At 35.4% G+C, this 13,422-nt stretch overlaps 1 protein-coding gene across 1 annotated transcript in view; it reads right to left on the reverse strand.

Annotated features, from left to right (window-relative positions):
* Positions 1 to 13,422, reverse strand: part of foxo (forkhead box, sub-group O) — a 480,629-nt gene that overhangs the window by 419,355 nt on the left and 47,852 nt on the right. The gene's annotated exons all lie outside the window — the stretch shown is intronic.

Consider the following 13,422-nt stretch of genomic DNA (forward strand, 5'->3'; position numbering starts at 1 on the left):
TATTTATTTTTTTTATTTTTTATTTACAGCACTATTGATACTATAAATAAACAGAGGCGTTTTGAATCTGTTTTAGTAGAAACAAAAATATTTATTCGTAAAATAAAAAATAAAATAATTCAAAACGTAATATTGCTTATGTATGAGTTATAAAACAAAACAAGTAATTTATATTTTTTTAAATAAATTATTGTGAACTACAATAATAAAATTTTAAATTCAAACTTTTTTTTTATAGATAAATTTAAAATTAGATCGTCAAAAAATAATTTTACCGGTGAATAATATATTTAAATCGTATACAATCCGAGATGTTATATAATAAATTACAAAATAAAAATAACTAGTAGCGAATGAATCTATAAAAAGATCTCAAAATTGGAAAATAACATACAAAGATAGGAATTTATTACATAACGAAAGAGACGTAATAAAGAAAACACAAAAACACTGGTTTTATTGATATTTTAAATATTTCCTTCTACAAAATCAGTTTTAAGACCTGGAAACGTAATACGGAACAAAACCAGATGTAATCGGAAACCGCTAACGTATTGTACACATTTAACGGCACGGAGAGTTAATGCTACACAAGAAATACAATCGATTATTTCTACAGCCTTAAGAGGTTTTTTTGACTAGTCGATATTATATATACAGAGCGTTTCACGAAGAATCTTGCAATACTTTACAGACATATCCCGCTTATCAAAACGATGAAAAAAGTTCATATAAATAGAGGTCTGAAAACGTTTCGTTAGCGAGTTACATCTAGCGAAAGATTTTACCTGGATCTCAGCTGCCCCGGTGAAATGAGGTCTTACTGAAAGATTTTGGATATTAATGTATATGCGACATTAATGGTTTTCTATGATTTCTGAGCTGAAAAATGAAATAAAAACTCTTTATCTCCTTTAGTTTTTAAGATATCCGACTTAAAACCCAAAATTTGGGGTCCAAAAAACAACATTTAATGTTTAGTTTAAAATAACTTTCTTCAGTAATAAATGCGTAAACGTTTTCTACAAAACTTGTACAGAATTTAATTCTTAAAAAAATTATGTAATCGACCTCTATGAACACCGAACACAATGTTTTCAAATTCGTTTTTATTGAAAACCAAATTAAAAGAACACGGTTACGAAAACCGAACGCCGCAAACGAAAATTTAAATTATAGGCCTATTTCTCTCAAAAAAATTTTAACCAAATGTTAATTTAAGTATTCCACAGTATTGTTCATTTAAATTATTTAATTTGATAAATTTACAGAGAATATTACGTTATCTGCTCAAAATGTCCACCACCATTGACAATACACACTTCAGCAGGACGCCGCTGCCTCCTCCAACATTCATAGGCTGTTTCTTTTTTTGGGCGGCAACCACGATTCTTTGTAAAAGTTCACGTTCATCATTGGATTTTTGAGCATACACTAACTAATCACTTCGTGTGTCCCCGTACAAAGAAATGTAACGGGTTCAGATCAGGGGATCTGAGACCGACCACGCTATCTGCCTTCCTCGGCCGATCCGCCTATTCGGGAATGTTTCATTAAGATGCTGAGTTACACGGCGATCAAAATGCGTTCGGGCTGTGAGAGGAAAATTTATGTAATTTAGATTAAGTTATGATTAGACGTAAACGATTTCGAAATCGTTAAATGCGAAAATCGTTAAAATAGATGATTTCGAGGTTGAAGCGTTTTGTAATTTTTTTTAATATTTCAATATCGAGCGGTTATTTAAGAGGTATTATAAGCCGCTTTTGAAACTAGCTGAAAAAAATATTACTGTTCCCGATTTGATTACAGTTATCATAACCTGATGTACTTTACGATTTTTTTGTTGTTTTTAAATTCCTCAAAAATGACGAGTCCAAACTTACCCTTTCCATTTAAAATTGTTGAGTTGCATCTTCCTCATGGAAGCCCAGTAGGTGCTTACAGTGTGGTGGTCATATAATGGAAAATAGATCGTTTCGAAATAAAAACATTCGTTAAATTTTATTTTTAATCTTTAACTATTTAAAAGTTATTTAAAGGTCGACGTACTTTATTAACGCTCTTTAAAACGTAAAGCGATTATCAAAGCAAAGAGAAAAATACCACAGAAGGTGTAGATATACCGTTAAGCGGTAGAGATTCCAAAATGAAAAGAAAATTGGATCGCTAACATCCAAAAAGAATAATAATTTTTTTTTTGTCAATTTTTAAAACATATCTTACAGAGTGATAAGTGGATAACACCCGAACTGATAAGAAACTCGTCCAGATAAAAAGAATTTTCAGCGCTACTTATCGCATATTAACGCGTACATATCCCCTAAGAAAAAAGATAAATATAAACAATCTTCTCTGTGATAATAATTAAACTATTATTATTATTAGAAAAAAAATATAGCGATTAGTAGAAAATAGTAGTTACTTTCCACTACACGTATTTTATCAGCATACTTTTTACAATATAGGTAAAAGAAAATTATTTACATAACCTATAAGTCCTTTGTTTCGGTTCCGCCTGGCAGCTGATGAGCTGTGCATCTGTGGGGAGGTCCAGTCAAATGAACACCTGATGTTTGACTGCCGTGCTCTTGGGGGGGGGGGGGGGGCAGAGATCGGGCCACGCTGGAACTTAGAGGTCGAGGGGAAAATTGGCTACTCACAAGCGGCGAGAGCCGCATTGTCGGACCGTGTGGGAGTTTCTTGATACGGTTGCTATGTTCAACCGAAATCAGTAGTTTACCTAAGGGAAAAGACTCTTACCGCAATGCTGTGGGAAACGCTTCAATATGGTGGACAGATACTTGCTGGCATTCAGCGACCTATGCGTGGCAGCGAATTACTAAATGAATTTTAATTTATGGATGTCATATATATTTTTAGTAGTTGACGGAGTACGCCTACCCATTTCAGTAAATATATGACAAGTGAGCGGTTGGGACACGTAAGCCGGTGGTGTATGGCACCGCGCTTAGTCCGCTCACAACGTTAGGTAAGCTCTAGGAAACTGTTCGAGGCTCAGTAGCCGTTTGTGCAAACATTTTTGTACGTATGCTTTAGAGCGACCGAACGGGGTGGTGGCGGGAGAAATGTCAAGCAAACCAATAACCTATAACCCAAATATTATTTCTCATAAAAAAATACCCGTTAGTTTGTTTTATTTAAATTTGTTTAAAATAGATATTTTTTTTAATTAATCATAAATGTTTTCTTAATTGCTTATGCTCTTTCCCGGTGATTTAATACAACACCATCGATTTACATATGTACAGGTGAATGGGATCAACCAAAGTACGCGCGATTCAATGAAACGGAAAAATTTGAAATCTGTAATAGTAGCCCTTGAAGCCAGCTCACACAGTCTTGCCGTTTAGTAATAATAGATTTTGGAGCGGTGCGTAACGTGCTTTTGTCATCCAAACTTTGGGTCTTTTCTGTTTTCCCATTTCCCAATTATTATTTTCTTAATCGGTTTAAATAGTTATTCTCAAAAAAATCAAAAACTTTTGGGCAGAAACAGAAAAGGCCCCGACCATACTTTTTATAAAAATAACTTAGTGTGGAGGCTTACGCGTAGGGAATTTCGCCGCCATTTTAATGTAGGACCTCATGATCGTGTACCGTCAACGCATCCAGTTAACATACGGGTAAATAATTTTACGGAAACAAGTTCGACAATGAAAAAGAAAACTCCAAGCGGTATGCGGACCGTTCATACGCCAGACATTATCGAAACTGTTCGAGCTGGCGTCATAAGAAGCCCGCACAGTTCAGTTCGTCGTCATGCAGTTTCATTGTAGTCGTATAGTTTAAGCGTTCGAAGAATACCGTTGCAGAACTTACTTCACCGACCGTACAAGTTCCACATCGTCTAGAAACTGAAACAAAACGATCGCATAATAATTGTCAACGAACGCTCGTAAAGATAAATGAGAACAACTATTTTGTTAGCAAACTGTAGATGTCGAACAAAGCCCGTTTCCACCTAACGGATTTGTTAATAAACGAAATTTTAGTTTTTGAGCAAAAGAAATCCTACACGACTACATCGGCACCCGCTACACAGCAACAAGATTACAGCGTAGTGTTTTGTGTCATCGTAAACAGATGAATCGACAGTACAGGTAGCACAAATTTCGGTGGCTGTTGTAGGCCAATCGTTTTGCAACCGTGTAATTTTGAGAAACGGTAACGTTAAACGGCATCCCGATTCTGATTTGTCTGTGTGCGATTTCTTCCAACGCAAAGAAGCGTCCAGAATTTCACTATGGGACCTGAGGAATGTACATGTAGACGCAGAGATCACCTGTTAAATATGAGCTACAAAAAATTAATTTTTTATACATCATAAACGGCATGGTTTTTTCTATTTAAATATGTTTAGTGTAGTTTTTTCATAAGAATATTTAATCCTCATTCCCGTTTCCCTGAATCATCCTGTATTTAATAGAATAAAATGAAATGTCTGATGTTCAAGTCGGCATCCCTGATATAGATATCACCCTTTTTACGAGGGTTTCTCATGATCTATTAGAGATTGGTATCGGGTGACCTTTTTTTTAAATTGCGGTCTGTCACCGTAACAGACGTACTTCTTCGTTTTACGCCGACATGTACATGTATACGCTTCGAGAGCAAAATGAATGAAGACTTGCACAATACAACGAAAATCGTAAAACAAAAGGCGACTTACTTAACGAGACAAAACGAAAAGTTAATATACGCAAAATTCGAAACACTAACAAAATAAATATGAAATAAATTAACGAATAAATATAACAAAACGGTCCACGATTTATTATTTCGAATTTGTACATAAAATAGGATAACAAGATTTGTTTATTCTACGTGTGAACGGTTAAGCCGATATTTAAAAAAAAAGAACACAATAGCGTCAAGCGGACAGGTTCTACAACGCATCAAATGTGCCTACACGATTATAACGTTCTAAGACTGGAGAGAGTGGTTTTCGGCACTTAACAGCAAGAGGAATGTGAAGGTGATGACGTCACTGTAGAGAAAAATGAATTTAAGGATCGTGAGGCCATGCCGAACGGTATCGGCGGATGCGGCGGAATCCCGGCCAGGGTACCGCCGATCCAGTTACGGGCTGTCGCCTTAATCCGTTCGGCTATACCAGCTTCATCCAGTTACGAGCTACCCAAATGAAACGGATCTGTGACGGGATGGACAGGGAAGATGCCACTTATCTCTTGCTACACGAATGACAAAAGAAGCGGAACGCCGCTACAACGGGCGTGGACGAAGAATCTTAATCCTAAGATAGGACCGCCGCTAGGGAAGAAACTTGGCGACTAGGGTGCAACCTCTCTTTTCTCTCTTTTTCCTGTTTAGCCTCCGGTAACTACCGTTTAGATAATTCTTCAGAGGATGATATGTATGAGTGTAAATGAAGTGTAGTCTTGTACATTCTCAGTTCGACCGTTCCTGAGATGTGTGGTTAATCGAAACCTAACCGCCAAAGAACACCGGTATCCACGATCTAGTATTCAAATCCGTGTAAAAATAACCGGCTTTACTAGGACTTGAACGCTGGAACTCTCGGCTTCCAAATCGGCTGATTTGGGAAGACGCGTTCACCAGTAGACCAACCCGGTGGGTCACTAGGGTGCAACCTGTCGCAATTCTTCTTCACGGAGGATTTGGTTTACACTTACACAGGTTTAAAAAAAGGGAGCTCCCAAATTAAGTGTACTGCGGTCAAGAGGACACTCCCTGCCACACCTTTTTTGAATGTACACGTTGAAAGGATCTAAAAGCAGGATACTCCGGACACAAAGGAACTACAACAAAGTATATGCCGAGAGGTAAAGAGGAACGGCTGAAAATAGAGAGATTCGTAGCCGAGGTTATACGAGCAAAGGAAGAGAATTACAAAAAGCGAGAGGAATTACTTAAAGAAAAGAAAAAACATAACGACCGGGACTCCTCGGCTGCTGGGGCAGGGCCCGGTGTCCCTGGCCTTAGCGTTTAGAGGCAGAAGCGGGATGAAAATAAGGAAAAGATCCGGAACCGGTGAGGAAAAGGTTTCGATCTACGGTAAGTCATTTACAGGTCTTATAAAAATAAGCGCAAAACAAGAAGGTTTTTAATCGAAAAGAATACAGTAAATACGAATAATAACACTCGATTAGTCTGTAACAAACCCGATCGTTTATAAAACCTGACGTCACCGTTCCATCTGGGATTTTTTTCACGCGATAAAATATTTTCATCCCGATGTAAGGCGAGAATACATCGTATACTCGTTCGTTCTATAATCGTAAAAGTGTGAAATATATTGCAATATTTAGTAACGAAATACTTGCAGTTTAGCGCTTTAAAATAAATCTTCGGAAATCATAGTATTTTATACGAAGACCTCTCCGCACGTGTGACTCATATACAATAAGTTAACGTAATATTGTTGCCGTTAGTAGCGTACGGGACGTCAAATCAGTTTTAGTCGTCATTTTATACTTCCCTTCCGAGTTTTTATTTCTACGATAAGTATTTAACCTTCAACCGTATCTCTTATACATACGCCATATAACGACAACTGAATTTTTCGTGTAAATATGTCGTAAAATAAAGAAATTATTACACCGTTTCAGTAATCGATCTACTCTGCATAAAATTTATAAAACGACACTCGCTTTCGTTTTCAGTTTCCTTTTTTACCGCGTGAAAATAAAAAAAATTAAACACGATTTTTCAGGAAATTTTCTGAAAAGTAATTCTATACGGGAAATTAAAAAAAATCAATAGCGATAAAAAGTTGATGTTATATATTGTTTATTTAACCTTTATTTATCACTCCGCCAAATACGAACTCGATTAGAATATTTTTAAAACGCCTATGATAATTTTTGTAATAGAAGTACATTAGGGATCAAAAGAGCGTTTTGCCGTGTATCTGATATCGTAAGAATAGTCAATACAACACAAATTTGATTATAACAAAGTGAAATCGAATTAAAATGATGACGACACGCCATAGTCGTAGATTTCAAAATATTTTGTGAATTAAAAGGGCATACGCGAAACGGCAGTTCTCTCGTTCAAGTAAGTCCGGTTACAAAGTAATATGTAACAGGAATTTGCGGTTAACTTTTAAATCGTATTTATAAATAAATATTACACATTTAAAAGTTCTGAAAATTCCAATAACGCGAGGATTAGCAAATTAAATTTAAATGATTTACCCGGGCGGGAATAACGAAGATAATAAAATGTAAAGAATTAGAACAAACAAAGGAAAGAAAAAAAAGGTAATCTATTACATTTGACCAAACTGACCGATATGATGGTAGTGTGATAAACAACGGTATTTTGCTGCTTTGTTATCGGTCGAGGAAACTGACCGATGAGGTGGTAGCATACAACACTTTAAACGCTAGTTTAGAACAATCCGTTCGGTCGTGATGTTGCTTTCCTACAGTTCGATCGCGGATTTTTACATGTAAGTTTTAAGTTTAAGCTGCAAAGATTCCCTGTGGAGAGGCGTTTTGACCGTCCAGAAGAGAAGGTTAGATCGTCTTGATGAGGCGCGGAAGACCCCGATGGGGCCCCAGAACTGGGCTAAGCTAGGGTAGGGCAATCTGCTTCCGCGTCGCTACAGGAGTAGCCAGAAGGTAATGCTGAAAAGCATTGCCGGTTGTTCCTGGGGCAGTTAATAAGGATAACAAAATAAAATTACGGTCACGGCTAATAGAGTTTGCTGAATTTTTTTTAGGCGGTAATTTTTTTGCAGCGAAATCGGTCTCGGTCGGTATCTTCATAGATCCAATTCAAATTCTAACTGCGTTAAACAAGGACGTACTTCAAGGGAAGTGAATAATTTCAATTTTTAGCGATGTTATTTTCCTACCAGAAACATTAATTTTATCGTTTTCAATTTTCTGTCCCGCAGTAGCGGGGTTGGGACGCGAAGCGGCCAGGGGGCTCAGCCTCCTAGTATATATTTAAATCCGCTAATAAAATAACGTATTATTAAGCGATAATTTTACGAAATAAGAAAGGAAAATTCGTACATCATAGCTTGCGGCAGAAGTTCAGTTGAAATTGTACGTTCTTAAACGAAAGAACTATCGTTATGATCCGCATATATTTTATATTCATTAACAAATTTTTTTCCCCTATATTATTCAGAGTACTGAAAGTTAAAGCATATCGGAGGCGTCGTTTGATTTTTTTTTGGGGAGGACGGGCGAAAACGATTTCGCGTTATCATCGCCCGGGTCAAAAAATAACAAAAAAGCTCCAGCTCGGATATTAAAATTATTAATAAAATAAGATTAAAACTAAGGTGAAAACTGAGATATCAGCAAGATTAAAATTAAAATAATAAAATAAGCGTAACCGTTAGGATAAAATGCGTACACGAAAAACAAAATAAAATTTATAATCGATTATCATTAAATCTTATTAAGAATATTGATTCTTCTCAGAAGTAACAATATCCGGTCTAGTCTAGTAATTCTTATAATTTCCTAGGATGCGCTGAATGTTCCTCGGTAATTTAGATTTGTGACGTAAAGCCGCATAATATATGCAGTCAAAGGAGTGTCACAATTTTTTTTTCCAACCGAAAAACGTGAAATTTTTTTTTGATTTTGTAAGAACGTCAATAAAATCGTTTGATGATTTTTTAAATGCTTTGAGATAATCGATAAATGAAGGGATACGATTTTTAAAATCTTGCACTTTTGAAGAAAAATAAGCGACGCAGCCGGCCTGTATGGCTCTGCGCGTCACACATGTTATCTCGCTTGCCGTGAACGTGTGCGCAAATACTCGAATTAATCTTTGCGTTTAGTAGTTGCTGTCAACTCGGTCGCCGGAAACCGATCGCTTACGACGTAACTAACGTTAAATATACTCGATCGATTAATACGATAGAATAATTTTCTTCTCGATAACGAGGTTTATCGTCTAAGATTTGTCGTATAAATAAAACTAACTCGGGAATGGAGAGGTTAATGTACACCCCAACCCCCGTAGGGGAAGACAAGAGGTTAATGTTCAACGGATTCTAAATAAACGACGATAGATTTTAATTCAAAATAAATCATTTTTAATTCTAAAATCTTTGAACGAAAAAAACATACAGTCGTAGTTGTAACGTGACAAGGCGACACGGGCTGAATAATGCATTAAAACTTTTTTTTTATAACCGAAAAAAAATGTTAGAAGAGAACGCACATATCAAGTTCACCTCTTCAATGATTAGATAAGAGACCCCTTCATGAGCCACTCCTTATCGCATAATTGGAATTTGATATACATTATTAATAACAATACATACTCACACTATCTTCATAAACAAGCATCATACGATACGTCTCTGTTTTCGCAGTTTATACGAATAAGAAAACAATTATTTAAAAAAAAAAAAATTAACACATTAAAATAACATAATATTAACAAATAAAATGTTTTCTTTTATTTTTTGCAATCATCATTATTTATTCATAAAAGTAAATAAGGGTTATGACGGAATATCATCGGAAATAAAAAGAAAACACGATATTAGAGCCCACTTCAGCAAAATATTCTGGTAAAAAGGTGGATCTCATCTTTCACACGGCACTAATATTCACGATTGGCTAAATTAAATTAGATAAATTCAACTTCATAAACGTTTTAGGATATTTCATGATAAATTGATACTTTTATTTACTTTTTTTTATATGAAAAAATAATCGATTATACAAAGAAAAGCTATTAAAATATGTTATTTTATTTATATATGTACGTTATTTTGCCGTAACCGCAAAAAAAAAAATCTAACGGAAACTAGATGATAGTTATTTTTTTGAGTGTTTCTTTTACAGTAGTAATTTTAGATATTTCACGCCCGTCTCTGGATACGGGTTCTCTTTAATTAGCGAAAGGAATCGTTAAAAGGTAAGAAACATTTTTCAAAAGATAATTAAAATGCAGTATTGCCGAATAATAAGAAGAATATTTAATTTTTTTACCTCCGCGGAGGAGATGTAACACTCAGACTTTTATCCTGAAGGCCCCGTGTTCAAATCCCGGCCATTCTGATCGGGGTTCGAACCAGAGTCGTAGAATTTTTCTTATCGTATAAAATTACGATTCGTTCTTTCATCGTCGTTCTGCGATTCATCGTTCAATCGTTCTGTTCTTTCGGCGTTAGGTCGATCGGTCTGTAGGTTCGTCGAGCGAACCGGTAATAAACCAAAGCGTCAATCGTCGAGTAGCGATCGAACGCGCTTCATTTGTTTTGTCTCGTTCAATAGTCGCGAAAAAGGTAACGGTTCTTTTGAATTTTTCTCGTCGAACACGTGTTTCATTAAGGCGATACAAGTATACCGATATTGTAAAGCACACGTTTTCTGAAAGCTTTCCGATGGGGTTCGAACTCTTAACGATAAATTTCGAGCAACATGATCTGTCGAAGCGGAAGATAACATAAACTAAACGGACAGAAACCGCTTAATATTTCGGATGCTACGGCCGAAAATCCATCAAAGTCGACGCGTAAGTTAGCACAACAGCAAGATATCGGACTCGTTACCGCAGATAAACCTGTAAGAACTGAAAATCTTCCCCTACAAAATAACGTGTGTGTTTAAGAATTAAAGCCTACAGATCGTGCCGAAAGACTGAAATATTATCGTCGACGGTTTAAACCTTTTTTCGACCGAAATTCCGTAGGTATCCATCGCATTACATTTTTACAGATGAAAGTGATACGGATCAGATCTTTTTTGAAAATACAGTTAATAGTGATCGTTATTGTACTTAACAAACTTTACCGGTCTGTTAACAGAAGTGGAAATCAATCACGGCCGGTTCCAACTAGACGGCATCAAAACGCACACAGCTAACAGGTCGATGATTATTTTTTAACGAAATGTCTTCGGTGAACGAATCATTTAGAGGGGTTTGTGACCTGCATGATCGCCCGATCCGATTTCCCCAAGGTTACGTTGTACTTGGGGCAGCGAAATAAGCGTAAGTATCGTAAGCGTATCGATAAGGTGTATCGCAACAGATCGCCCACGATTGCGAACAACCGTAATAACGGCGTACGTACGAGGCATTCAAATACATCAGTCGGTTAAAGTGTTTGAAAATAAACTGAAACGTGTGCGATGTTCTACCGATGTCGGAGGTGGTCAATTTCAATACCTTTTACAAACTATTCCGTTTATTGTATTATCCTTTTCTATAAAATAACGAACTAAAAAAAAAGTAATAATTAAGAAAGTTTCGTCATTACGCTTCCATAATTACGGAACACAGCAATTTTCTGATCGCACTATGTTATCGGTGAAAATTATTTCACTTAGAAAAGATATTTTAAAAATGCGGTTATATTCATTTTGAGAAGTTAAATAAGATAAGAAGTTAAATAAGCATTTTAAAAAAATTAGGGTTCAAATACAGAGATAGAAGAACAATTGCTAACATGTACAGGAACCAAACAGCAACAGTAGCAATTGAAGAACATAAGAAAGAAGCCCTAATAAGAAAGGGAGTCCGACAAGGATGTTCTCTATCTCCGTTACTTTTTAATCTTTACATGGAACTAGCAGTTAATGATGTTAAAGAACAATTTAGATTCGGAGTAACAGTACAAGGTGAAAAGATAAAGATGCTACGATTTGCCGATGATATAGTAATTCTAGCCGAGAGTAAAAAGGATTTAGAAGAAACAATGAACGGCATAGATGAAGTCCTACGCAAAAACTATCGCGTGAAAATAAACAAGAACAAAACAAAAGTAATGAAATGTAGTAGAAATAACAAAGATGGACCGCTGAATGTGAAAATAGGAGGAGAAAAGATTATGGAGGTAGAAGAATTTTGTTATTAGGGAAGTAGAATTACTAAAGATGGACGAAGCAGGAGCGATATAAAATGCCGAATAGCACAAGCTAAACGAGCCTTCAGTAAGAAATATAAGTTGTTTACATCAAAAATTAATTTAAATGTCAGGAAAAGATTTTTGAAAGTGTATGTTTGGAGTGTCGCTTTATATGGAAGTGAAACTTGGACGATCGGAGTATCTGAGAAGAAAAGGTTAGAAGCTTTTGAAATGCGGTGCTATAGGAGAATGTTAAAAATCAGATGGGTGGATAAAGTGACAAATGAGGAGGTATTGCGGCAAATAGATGAAGAAAGAAGCATTTGGAAAAATATAGTTAAAAGAAGAGACAGACTTATAGGCCACATACTAAGGCGTCCTGGAATAGTCGCTTTAATTTTGGAAGGACAGGTAGAAGGGAAAAATTGTGTAGGCAGGCCACGTTTGGAATATGTAAAACAAATTGTTAGGGATGTAGGATGTAGAGGGTATACTGAAATGAAACGACTAGCACTAGACACGGAATCTTGGAGAGCTGCATCAAACCAGTCAAATGACTGAATACAAAAAAAAAAAAAAAAAAATAAGATCGCGGGTGGAATACCTTACAGTTATTAAAGTACCTATTTTAATATAGGGAATATTACACAAAATTTCACTACAGTAAATATTTATAGAATATGACAAGAATTTTGCAAAAAAAAAAATGCTTAAAACATTAACTGCTGCGAAGAGGGAAAAGTGGTGTAACGATCACATAATAACAGATTTTATTGAGAATTTATCTCCAACGAAATAATGTTTTTTTTTTTTTTTTACAAAGTTTTTTTATAATGATTTTTTTTTACTCTTACATACACATTTTTATCATGTTACCAAGACAAAGTTTTTTTTTACCAACCGAACAGCTACTTCTTGGAATGTGGTCAATAATTTGAAAATCTTTGGTCAAAAAACGCCCTAATTGGGCAAAAACGATGATAATAGGTTCATTATTACGTAGTTGGTAGAACATATTTTTGTACATTTCAAAAGGAGTTAAAACACAATTTTTTATTGTTTACATTATAAACCCGGTAATAAAGCTCGCTTCGAAAGTCGTATAAAAAAAACCCCTGATGAATCGCATAACTTTCCCGGCTCAGCCGGGAACATTAATAGCCAGGTTCACAATTTTTTTAAATTGTTTTTGAAAATTTAGAAGCTCATGCATCAGGGATTTTTAATCGTTAAAATGATTTTAAATAAATTAAAAGTGAAATTTAAACTAAATTTTCCTCAACAGTGTAGGAGACATTAAGTTATTTTAACGATTTTATCGTTAACAAAATACTTTTGAGCGTTAAAAATTTGACATCCCGGAAAGAATTTGTTTTCATTTTGAAGGCTCCTATATTCAACGGGAAGGATTCAGGTAAAATTGACTTTTAAAAAGTAAACCCTAAGCGGTGAAAATACATTTCAAAAAAGAACCTTTTAAATCGTTTAAAAGAAATAAATCCTAAATAACAAAATTATAAGGCGTACTTCTAAATAAACAAAGCTGTCATTTTTTTTAATAAAACAAAATATTTCTTCGT

The sequence above is a fragment of the Lycorma delicatula genome, chromosome 3 (genome assembly GCF_047948215.1).
Source record: "Lycorma delicatula isolate Av1 chromosome 3, ASM4794821v1, whole genome shotgun sequence".
Taxonomy (NCBI): domain Eukaryota; kingdom Metazoa; phylum Arthropoda; class Insecta; order Hemiptera; family Fulgoridae; genus Lycorma; species Lycorma delicatula.